The following is a 12,931-nucleotide window of genomic DNA, read 5'->3' on the forward strand; positions in this document are numbered from 1 at the left end:
TGAATTCCCTCTGTCATCAGACAGTAATCAATGGTCGATTGCCGGTTTCCCACTTCCCACGTGATCTGCACCCACCCATGTAGCAGCGACCTCTGCCGGCCATCGTGGGCATTCGTTGCAGGCGGCGCCACGCTCGTCCATTGAAAACAGCGGGCGCACGGCACACTATAGCCAGTATATTCTAGGCACTATGAAGAGGTCAAGAAAGTTGGCTACCAAGTACAGGGTAACTGAACGTGCAAACCCGTACAAAAATGAGTGTTGATTAACCATTGATATATTGTTGGAGAATTGTTGAAACAACGGACTTCAACAAATTTTCAAGAGCAATTGAGTTCACTCAATTTTTGCACAACAATATTACCGTTGAGTTATCACAATAAAAAATTTATTGGGTAATTTGTGTTGATTTTTGTAATTGTTCTTTTGTTGTGTAGCAGTTGAGTCCAGTATACAATAATTAGAAATCGCATATGAAGACATTCCAAACATGTTTTGCGATGCGTTCCAACCTCATTCCTGTCTCTTTGCGGCAGGTAGGTTCTTCTTTCGCCCCGCTTTCATTAATAGAAAATTATGTGTGACCGATGGGATGGAATCGAACGTCGGCCGTCGAGCCCGGTACTCTAACCAATAGGCCACGAGCGCGCGCATACTCCTCTCATTCGAAAGCCAGTAAGCTCTGAAATGCTTGGCGTGTGCGCTGCGTGCCACTTCCTGGTGCTGTTGCTACAGCTGGCGCTTTGAATCGCCTATCTCCGGGACCGCCCCACTTTCGTAGCCATTTTCGCTACGTAAAAACTGCAACGTTAGACTAGATTCATGACCGCCCAAGTTTATAACGATTTATTTCTTCGCCGGTGTACAAATGCCATCGTCGTTTTAACATACACTAGATGACATAACCATTGGTACGATCCGAAATGAGCACTTTTCGGGGAGCAGAAGAATGCGAAATTCACTTGCAAACACGGTGACTACGCGCATGTGGAGTTCCCCAAAAGTAGACACGGCGGCAGCGCGGCCGGCGATAAGACAGGTGCCGACAGGCGACGACGCTACCTTCGAGCATCGGACGCACTGTGGGAACCGTAGGATGCAAGCGCACACGCGCTACAAACATACACGGGTGAGGTCTTCGAATTTCCTGCGACGTACCCTCTGTCCGTAAAGCAACTATAGTTTTTTGTCCAATGCCCGTGGTACTAGAGATCAAAGAATGGACGCGCTTTGAGATCGCAGCGCGCAGCTGCTATAACCATTGACTTCAAAGAGCTTCAGATTCAGCAACAGCCGCAACAGTATCACAGTTAATCGCTGTATCTGCGGCTGCTCCCGTTTCTCGCCTTGCAAGAAGCACGCGATTTATTTGAGCCTCGCCGAACTGTCGTCTTCTCATGTTCCAAGCCTGCAGGTCTCGTATGTTCAGTTAAGAACACCAAAGGGAAATGAAAGAAATACAGGTAATGATCTCTTATTGAAGCTTACTTGTCACCTCGTCATCTGCAAAGATGCTGCAAACTATTTTAGAAGCTTCATTTTTGTAAACATAGCAAAACTAGTAGTAATGTTTATTTCTAGGTGGCGCGACAAACGTTAAGGTAGCGTTCGGGTGTGTATGTGTGCGCGCAAACGGGCGCAACCGAGCTTCGTTTTGCGCACACTTTTGCAACAGTACACATGGTTACCGCTAGTTTCGTAGTCGCATTTTTTGGTCATAGTATTTATTGTTTACGCTATAAATTAGGTAGTTCTTAATAATTTATGAAGGTTAGTTGATGAAAAATTATTGCTAGTCAATTAGTCGTTCTTAAGTGCCGTTATTTTGTGTTTGAAAGGTTTTTATAACTGAATACGATAGTGAAGCCATGTGAAGCTGTGAACGGCTTTCGGACTCAGTTATTCGGTTGCAGTTGTGCGGTGGTTCACGCCTCGTGCTTCTTGATGAAAGTATTTTCTTTTCGGGCATCATGACGCACATTTTAGTGAAATGCTTTAACGACGATTACGTTTATCCGGTGAAGTGGTTGGCTCACCCAACAACTAGTCTTCTACTGATGTGCGAGCCTGACGGTTTTGATGAGTTGCGCGGCAGAGGCCCTGATGCCTGTTGGAGAGAAGGCACCCCGAAAAAGTCGCAGCCGCACTTCTGAAGATAGGTAAGTAATCTCGTTTTCTTGGGCACGTAGCCTTCTTTTTTATTTTGACATTGACGAGCGTGACATGTTAAGCACACCGTTCACTTTCTTGAAGCAAACCGCATGCCCCGGAGCAAATGCGCGCGATACTAACTCTCGCTGCCGCCGTCGATTCGTTTGAAACAATGGTAGGCGAAGAGGCAGCGGCGCCCCATGTGCGTAAAATTGCATTGCTTCATTTGTTCATGTCTAATAACGTTTCCTTCATTTGTATGAGAGAACACAATTGGAACATAAGGTTCGACTTCTCTGCGCAGTGCTAATTTTCTACAGTGGCCACGTCATCTTTCATGGGGCTCACGTATGCCGTCTAAGCGCTTGTTATCGCGTTCCGATACGTGAGAGGTGCGCTATCTTTCAAGGTATTTAGGCAGGCACTACGAGTTTAGGAGAACCGCGACAAATAATCATGCAGCTGTGCTACGCTTGTACCACACTCGTACCGGAAGGCAGTGTTGCACTTCACGCTTACGCATTTCGTAACTATGGCGGCCTCCGTGGCAATTTGGGGCTCGAGGTCGTGGATACGATCCCTGCAGCGGCCGCATTCCAAAGGAGCGGAATGCAAAAACGCTCGTGCATTGTGCATTGTATGCACGTAAAAATTTCCAGGAAATCAAAATTAATACGGAGTCCCCAACTACGACGTGCCTCATAATCAGATCGTTGGTTTGGCACGTGGAACATCAGAATTATTTTTTTCTCCGTAGTGGCTCATCGTATACCATACGGTTAGTGTGATCACCTTTTGTGCCGTAGCGGTTAAGTGCGCCTCGATTTAGGTTGCGGCTAATGATGCGGCGCACCGCGAAATATATTTCGCCTCTCTGGGATTTGCGGAGAACGGCCAACCGATTGGTCACAGTTTCCGCGCGGTGACTGTACACGGATACACAGCGCAAATGAACAGAGGTGCGGTGACGTGGTCCAACAACACAGCCGCCGACGGGCTCACCTTATCGTCTATCACCGCCAAAACTACCGCAGTAAGCATCTTTATCTAGCGCGGCGGGTTGCCGTTGAAGGCGTACTGTACAATTTTAATAAGCGATAACCGAAACATGTCACCGTTCTCTGCTGCCTCTTTGAGTTGGACCGATCCGAATGTGCGTTGTTTCCAGAAGCGAAAGGAGCGCCAATCGGTGCGTTGTCGCCTCGAGCTAAGCGTCGTACTCGAGCACCGTTTGCGCGGTGAAGAATGACGCGTGCATGAAGCTAGCTCACTGCGCGGACGCTACCGCGCAAAACGCGCAAGGGCGTGTACGCGACGTTCTGCACAAAAATCGCGCGGGATGATCGGAGCCACGCCGGAGCGGCTAGCTTCAAAGAAGCGGTAGTATGTACATGTTATCACTCGTACAGGCACGCTCACGCTCGCATCGCTCTCGGCGTATGTTTAGGTCATTCCTTCTACTGGACTTCTGCCCAAAGATTCGATATCTGTTTGGTATGGGCTATGCACTGTCGCATGGTCTTTGGTTCTGCGAGAGAGCCGGGAATATTTTCCCCACTGTGAAACATCGCTGTGCGTGTTTTAGCTAACATTTACCGTAGCAACTCATTCCTTCCTTTTCTCGACGGCAATCGTAAAGAGTCGCAAATTTTTACTTGCCAGTAACTTCTATTTCGTGCGTAGTTATGTGCAGTGTGTGGCAGATTCTTAATCCGCGCAATCTCATTTTCTGTCCACATTCCCTTGTCACAGGTTACGTATGCAGTAAATTCCCAGATGCTAAAGTGTTCTACGCCAAAAGCACCTTGGCGTCGTGCAAGAGACACCCGTTGATATGTGGCTGATTCACTAGCAAGCTCGCATCTCTGTTGCCACTCTCCATCAAGTGGGATTTTCAACTATTTTTTGTGTTGCTCTGTGGTGTACTAGCTGCCGCATGGACGCTGTGAAGGCTTACTTTCGATTTGCTCTGGCGTAGTAGTAAAGGATGGGCTACCTTTTGAGGGGAGGCATTTACTTTTGTTTGTGAGAATGTTTACCAGCCTAACCAAGTGATACGTGGGTACTGTAAACAGCAGCACGAACAGAGGCGGACGACGAAATAGGTAGGAGCACACACGAGCGCAAGCTCTACTAAAAGTTTGCTTTTGATGACAAAGGTATTAAACACACTGGTCAACTTGGCAGAGGTAAAAATCCGTGCATGCGTGGCAGAAACGGCCACGTGCGACATGAAAAAAATATGAAGCCATGTCGTGTAGAATAAACGTGCGTGAAAAACGAGAACTATCCGTCAAATATATTGAAAAAGCGAAAGATTTGCCCGATAAGTGATACTACCCAATGGGAAATACTCTTTTGAGAACAACTTTTTCCCACTAAGGGCAACAGATAACTTGGTTACGCAATTGTTTCGTTTGTGATCAATAAATATTTCTTCTGGAACTCCTCTGGTGTTGCGGTATAGAGCAGAAGGAAGGATTGTTTCATCACAAAGACCAGAACACAAAAGGACTTATGGAAGCATTATTTATTGATCACGAAGAAATATTCAGAAGCAAGATTTCTGTGACCGTTAGTGGGAAAGAGTTGCCACAGTACTTCTCGTTACTATCGCTTACAGGAGAAACCTTTCAGTTTTCATGTTTTTGTTAGTTTTTGACGCACATGTTTATTCTACAGGACGTATTTCGGTCCTTTTTGTTGTGCCGGGCTGTGTATGCTGCGCATCCATGGCTTTTTCTTTGTGAAGTTGGCCAGTGTGTTTAAAATCTTCGTCTTCACGAATAAACTTCTACTTCAGTCAGCGTTCATGTGTGTTCCTACCTTAATTCATCCTTCTCGTCTCTGTTTGGGTGGTTGTGAAATATAAATGTACACCGAATTGGCAAAGTGTCCATAGAATTGATACATGAAGTTATTTGCGCTGTTTATTTCAGGAAGAACGCTATAGGGTCTTATCTTCTCTTTGTTTTTGACACTGAGTACATTTTTCTATTTCAATTTCAAGGAGTCCCCTGAGGAAGCCAATAAGAGTGATGGTAACTTCCTTTGTGTGTAAGATTTATGAATTTCATCCATTCAAGGCATGACATGGCACATGCCTGATTGTAGGTTGCAAGCATTCGTAGTAAGATCTACTTTTCGGTTCTCATGACGCTTCTTTGTACTGCGCTGCATTCTCCAGGCACATGAATCTTTTTATGCTCTAAGTGCATGCGTTCTTTTTCTATATGTTGGAGCGAAAATTGTAAACTTAAGTATGCATATATATAATTTTCCTTGTAATCTTTTTCAACATGGGTGCTGTAGCTCCCTCTGTCATTCAGTTACTGCTTTGTCCCAATTTTTATGCAACCTTTATGTATTTTATGCAGCAAAATTCTGGTGCTATTTTAATAACATTTTATCTGCGAAATTGAGGTAATTAGTGTTTCGTATATGCATTTATTGGCTTTTTTCACTGTCTCAGCAATCTGGCTGTCGAGTCATTGGAACCTTTTCTCATACTTTATGACAATTTCTGGGGTGCTTGATACTGAAAGTGCAGGTGACCATTTATTTGGCTGTTTGGAACTGTGTTAGCCATGTGTTACTACCAATTTTCTGTGCTAAATAATTATTTTTTCTCTTATCGTTCAAGGTATTAGCCTTTCCTTATCTCTTTATTAACTGAGGTAGCACTTAGTTGCTGGGTATAGGAAAAAATGCCCCAAAAAGTGCTTTAATTTGCTTTGTGCAAGTCCAGAAAGATTACCTGAAAATGAGCTCACTAAATTGAGGAAATGCCACTAACGAACTCTTCTGTACCCCAAATTAACATAATCAAATGGTGTACTGTTTGTTCTTGACTTGGGCCAGGGAGATAAGCTGCTTTCATTACACAAAAAAGCTTTACAAGTTTATTTCTGAAGAAAGCAATCCTGGCTTGTCAGAAACACGATTCAGGTGTTCATCATGCCCGACAACTTTCTGAATGATGTCTCGTCAAATAATAGCTAAGTTGAGTGATGTTATTTTATAAAATAATTGGGCAACATGAAAAAATATATATCTCGAAGACAAAGCTCAGGCAAGTCTACTGTGGTACTTCATTAAATTTTAATCGTGGTGAAAGACGTGTGCTAAAGGTCGTATATATTTACGTGAAGTCATTTGTTTCAAATTGGTTATTTTGCCTTCTCACAGTCAGCCGTAGCTCTTCCTGTGATGTGTTAGTGTGCGCAACAATAATGTAACATCTTCAGATGTCTTTTGTGTATTCACATGCAAGCAGCTCCAAGTGTTCATGTGTTCAAAGTTGGTTGTTACAAGGATATGCTTAAGCCCTGCCTTTTGAGTCGCTTTGCCTTCTAGTGATAAACTTAAGTCGAAAGTGAAGAGCACAATGATCGTTTTGATTGGATTCATATATATAGGTTTTTTTCAGATGTATTTACACTGCTAGAGTGCTGTAGGTACTAGCCTATGTCTCCAGGTTCAATGTAGTGGTGCCTTATGTACTGTAATAATGTTTCACGTGCACGCATTTTTAGTGTAAATAAAGGTACTTCAAGTTAATCAGTCTCTCCTTTGATTTTGTTTGTGTTTGGGAAAGTTACGAGCAGGCACCGGGGCATGCAAGTGTGAACAGCGAAGCAATTTCAATATATGAATAAAAATACACTAGCCCAACGAAACGTCAATCATATTTCAATGGCGACTTCTGAAATCTCAATGGCATCTCAACTGTGCCACAATATGCTTTTCAATGTTGTGGCAATAATAACTCAACAACAGGTCAACAGAACTACCACAACGTTAGTTCAACGCAGAAGCAATGGTAACTTAACAACTATTCAACAAAACAAACACAACGGGCCGGCTAAGCACAATGGACTTTCAATGGTAACATAACAATTATTCAACATTGAGGTACCCAATGGTGTTTCAATTCGATTTCAGAGGCCAATATTCAAGAGTGCTCAACACTCAACCCAACAATTCTCCAACATACTTTCAATAATTCCTCAATAAAAAACTCAACATTGATTAACAATATTTCAATGCCTTCTCAATAATTTTTTTTGTGCGGGCAGCCACTGTACTTTGAAGGTAGCGCCAAGCTTTGCGGAATGCTTTCTCCTTATGGACCCGCTGTTCCCTTAAGACGACCAAGTGGATTGTTCACCCGTACGTCGGACGTAGCCTTGGAGACTCTATTTCCGAAAACTTGTCTTTCATTCTATTCAAACATTTTCCTATTCAATAGCACTAAATCGGCAAAATATGCTAGAGCACAATTGCTTAGAACTGGTTCGCACTCATTATGCTGTGTCGCCGGCAAGTGAGTGGTTGAGGCATAGGCGCTGCTATGAGGTCGAGAACTCGGTTCAAGATTCGTTTCCTGGCTGACTCACTGACGACAGTCCTGCACACTTATTGTCAGACAGCGCGGGCTCAATGCTGACGAGCTGTGAGCGACATCGATGCTCAAAGCTTTGATGACTGACGCGCTACGTCACCCATCTTGCAAATCTAATCTGAGGGGTTCTTTTAGCAACTCCGCCAAGAGGACGTGATAGTGTGCGAAACCTGTTGCAACCACCAATTCTTTTCCTTCCCAGAGACAATTCTGTGACATGGGCCGGCAAGCTAGCGCGAGGCGGAGGAAACTGCATTGTACTACCGCAAGGATAAAGTAAAACGCGTGGCTTTCCATGCAGCCTGCGCGATATATGGTTGTCCTGGGCGCGACAGCTCGCGCCGCTGTGCAGCAGGCGTGCGCACAGCGGCATAGCAGCCACCGCCGGCACTCTGGTGGCGCGAGTCATACCCACACTGATTACAAGCAATTCAGGCTCCTTCTTCCGTGCGTCTTCAGTTTCTGACCACTGTCAAGACCAGCCAAGACCGTGCGAGGGGGGCGAGGTCGGCCGACAATAGCCAATTTCCGAGCCCCTATTCTGTACATCGACAAATCCCGCCACATAGTCGAATTCGTCATCTTATGAGTTCCCATTGGCCCAGATGGCTGCTGTGGCCTCTTTGATTGGCTGAAAATGCTGCCATTACAGAATTTGACAACACGGCGGCATTTGACATGATCCAGAATAGTACCCCAGGCATGATGCGCCAGTCCTACCAAATTTATTCAAGCTTTTCTGCATAGCATGTGAGCACCACTGCTCGCAAGAAGATCCTGCAAGCAATGCTTCACGATTCCTCATTGGACTAAACTTGTACTGCGCAGAATCAGAGGGCAGCAAGTCTTTTTCAGCTCTGAGGCTATAATACCAACATAATTGTGATTGCACACTATGATTAGACGTAAATCAAAGTATTGAAGTGAATCATACATGGACAGGAAGCTCTTGCGTACAGGACAGACACTCTCTAGATTGCCGAAGAGCGGCTAAAATGCAATGAACAGATTTGTCAATGGTTAAAACAGAATACTTTCTTTAAAGGATAAAGGAATCGTCTGCGTACCCACACAAAAACCTTAAGATCAGCGCTCTCTTCGAGGACGCTCTAAAATATCCTCTATGAAAACGTGACGCAAGACTGGTGCCGCACGCGAGGCTAATGCCAGGCAGGTACAATCAGGGTGTCTACCAACCGGGAAAACCGGGAATTCTCAGGGATTTTGAGTAGTCTGGAAAAACTCAGGGAAAACTCAGGGAATTTGTGCTTCTATCAGGGAAAATTAGCTGTAATTTTTTAGAGGGTCAAAAGTCGCGGTAATGCTGGCTCGAGAAACAGACAGGACTCGTAACGAATCGTCGTCGGCTGGAGGAGTTGCCAGTGTACAGTCAACGACCGACTTTACGGATTCCCGATAACTCGGACGGCTTCGCGGCACCACCACGTACCGCAAAGAGTCAATGTATCATAACGTCTGAAAATTCAGACGCAAGAACTCTTCGCCGTCCGATTTTCTAAACGTTTTGCGTGATCGCAGGTCCGAGACGGCATTAATGAAAACCACCACCGCTGCTATTTTGATTACCTCGCCGCCTTGAACCGGTGCTCTCGCACGCAGATGCGCTGGCAGCCGTGGCCACCACTGCGGCAACGGTAGGCCTAGCTGCTTCGACGTTCGCTGTTAAGCTTCTTGTCGCTCGGTGCCATGTTTCTTCATTTCTCCGCTGACAGCAATAATTTTGTCTTCGAAGCTCGGAAAGCACGGCGCATTGCATAATGCTCTTTCCCGAAAGTCTGCTTCGCCTTATTACAGTCGTGTCACGCGGTGAAGCGTACAAGCGTAGGAAGGGGCAATTGTGGCGGGACACTGTATGTATTTCTTAATTTTACACGTGTGCACTCGCCCTCACCTGTCACAGTAGGAGCACCGATATACCTAATAAGTGCACTGACAGGCATTCAGAGCTTTTTCAGACGTACATGTGTCGATTTTAGCCCTTAAGGGCAGTAAAAGACATGAATTTATTTTTTCGGACTGCCTGATTTTTCGGAAGTTTTCGCGGCCCCTAGGGGGTCTGAAAAATTGGACGTTGACTGTAAATTGACCAAGAGTATTCTTCAAATGGTCCGTGGGGCGAACGCGCGGCGAAAGGAGGACGAGAACAGAAAGGATCGACGCACTGAGGAATGAACGACCACTTCTTTGGAGGAGCCTGCGCTCAAAAAACAAATTGTTGGCTGATGCTGAGATGCAGGTGTCCCTCATCCAAACCAATATAAACTCTTTAAAGCAGTGAAACACAACACTGAGGCGTCTTGTGCGAGCTGAGAGTATGTCAGGACAGTTGCATGACACTGAGCATGCTATCAGTTCATAGAAATAGCTCATATCCGAAAATGCTTGCTTCTGTATGCATCTCCTTTTTATTTGTGCTAGAGAATGTCCAACTCGATTTGAAAATTTTTTCGAAGACATTTTATTTGCTGTGCATTTTAATAACCCCTCCCTTATATTTTTTGAATAACATAAACACTACTCCTTAGTATTTAAATTGGATTAAGTCGGTTTTTTTTTCAAATTTTTTTCATATGCTTACTAGAGAGTGACAGCATAGGGCGATATGGTTTCAGCGCGTCTTGACATAAAACATAGTTACTTCTTCGCCCTTCATATGTTTCACGCCGCACAGATCACATACATAAGGTAGGCATTTCTACATGCAAAACTAAAACATTCTTGAATTCTTTTATTCCTCGCACGTCATATGACTGGAACCACCTTCCTTCCTCAATTGCCACAATTCCTGACCCTGTATTGTTTCGGACTGCTGTTACCGCTTCTATTGAATGATATATTGTGTTGATCACTTATCCTAACTTATCTATGTCTTGGTAATTGTTCTCTGCTGTTGCTTGTATTTCTGTGTTATGTATTACCCACTCCCCTCTGTAATGCTTTGCCCTGAGGGTAAAATAAATAAATAAATAAATAAATAGTTCTGCATCACTCAGGGAATTTTGCAAAGGCACTCAGGGAAAACCTGGAAAACTCAGGGAATTTGGAAATGTCAACTTGGTAGACACCCTGGTACAAATAAAATTAGTTCTTAAATTAGATAAACGTAAATCTCGGACTAAATTCTTGCAGAGACATAAAATTTTCAACAGACAAGCCTCCGCAGTCTTGAGACGCGCCACTTTATTTCAATGCATTCTCGAACCGAAACACATCATTGCCCCTGAGGAACTGAGCAGAACGAATCCTCCTCCTGAACGGAAAATGCGGTATTTGTGTGAATATAACGCGCTTTCTTTCTTTTTCTTATAAATTTCCAGCGCTGAAAACGTGTCCCGCGTTATATTCTGATTCGTGAGACGTATAATTGTATAATTGCATAATTGCATAATTGTCCAAATCGGACTGGCCGACGACGCCTCGTGTGATGACTGTGGTAGCGAGAAGACTCTTCAACACCTTCTCTGTGACTGTCCTCGCTACAATTTACAGATACGATCGATCGCAATCGCAATAGCACGCTTTGACCAAAGAAACCTCTAACAGAGGGACTTATCTTAGAATGCCGACACCACACGCCACCGCAGCAGAGGGCGACGAGGACACTGTTGCAGTTTTTAAGGGCAACAGAATTGGACAAGCGGCTGTAGCCTGAACAGAGGTTCGTAATGCTGCAAGTGCTACTGTGCTGTGCGGTGACGGTATGCGGCGACAGTGACCGACTGTGATTGTATGCTTATGCTCCTTTCTTTCTTTATCTCTACTTTGCTATCATTTTACCTGCCCTCTCTCCCCAGCGTAGGGTAGCAACCGGATCTTCCCATCTGGTTAACCTCCCTGCCTTTCCCCTTTCTTCTGTCTCTCTCTCTTGGGGAGACTAAGAGTCACCTCTCATGCGCGTGGTCGCGTGATTTACGATAAATAACGCGACCACCCACATGAGAGGTGCGTGGACTGAGAAAAATTCTCCTTCGACAAAAACAAAATGAAAAAAAAGAGTGCACCAAATTCTGAGCTCCTGGTACCAAAACGATGTCTAAACTCCCAGTCCTTTTAATTCCGTGTTTAGAAATTGCCTTACTAAATGATGCCTTCACCTTACCCTCGCTTATTATTGCACGGAAATAAATACTTTCTTTCTTTCTTTCTTTCTTTCCTTCTTTCTTTCTTTCTTTCTTTCTTTCTTTCTTTCTTTCTTTGTCCTCTGTTGGTAGGTCACGTGCGTGTCTCTGCATTGTCGTCTCCGTGTGTTTACGCGGTGCCTTTTCCTAAGCAATACGTCATGTTACAATACAATAAAATATGCCAAAGTACGTTGTTGTGCGTGCTGCATTTGTTTCATATCGCTTGCGGGCCTCCTAAAGCGACCAAATGTTAATTTTTTATCACATAGTTCGTCTGTATGAGGAGCCCTAATCCTCAAAAACAAAAAAAAACGAAAAGAAAAACGACAACGAACCAAGTACTGAATCCTGTGGGACATCTGTTGTTACTATATTTAATTTAAAATGAAGTTGCTTGTGGTTGGTTTAGGATAGCTTTTGTAAGACTATTTCAAGATTACCCTGAAGCCATTAAAGTTTTACCATACCGTATTATTCTAATTTATTTATGAGAATCTTGTGAACCACGTGGTCAAATGCCCCTTTTATGTCGAGAAATATACGTAATGTTATATTTGTTTCATTGGAACCTGATTAGTGGTGTCAGCAACTGAACTCACTGCTGTAGTTGTGGAATAGTCTTTCCGGAAACCTCACTGACTATCACTTAATATCTTGTAGTTTTCAACAAATTCTAGCACTCTCTTGGCAATCGGTTTTTCAATGAGCGTGTTTATTCAAGATAGTATTATGATCGGACGACATTTGCGTAATCGTCCAGGTTGCCACCAGCGCTCAATGGAATAAGAATACCCTTCCATTCCTGAACTGTTCACGGTACACTCCTGCTAAAAATAATATACTGAGTATGATTGAACTTTGAAGCACGTTGTTATGCAATGTATGTGTCATTGGCGGTGTCGAATACTTCTTCCTTATAGTTTGCTAGATATCATAGGAGACGGTCACCCTGACAATTACGAGGGATCAGTCGACGGGAGGTGTCTGTAAAGAACCTTGTCTCGAATCAACTGTATCTGTCTAGCTTAACGGCTTAACGTACTGCGATAGCGTATTGTAGCTCAATGCGTGGGCTACCGGTTGTACCGCTTATTGCTTAGTTACGACTCGATGGAGCTTAAGATGAGCGCTCTCAAAGCAGCTGTGGGTAAAAGCACATCCTTGAGAGAAAATATTGGCGCATCTTAACCCCGCAAGGTACCCCAAGTGCTCCCCTTGGTCTGCGCTGGCGGCA

General features: G+C 44.2%; 1 protein-coding gene across 9 annotated transcripts in view; it reads right to left on the minus strand.

The window, feature by feature from the left end:
* Positions 1-12,931, minus strand: part of LOC135908623 (uncharacterized) — a 269,964-nt gene that overhangs the window by 197,625 nt on the left and 59,408 nt on the right. The gene's annotated exons all lie outside the window — the stretch shown is intronic.

The sequence above is a fragment of the Dermacentor albipictus genome, chromosome 4 (assembly GCF_038994185.2).
Source record: "Dermacentor albipictus isolate Rhodes 1998 colony chromosome 4, USDA_Dalb.pri_finalv2, whole genome shotgun sequence".
Classification (NCBI taxonomy): domain Eukaryota; kingdom Metazoa; phylum Arthropoda; class Arachnida; order Ixodida; family Ixodidae; genus Dermacentor; species Dermacentor albipictus.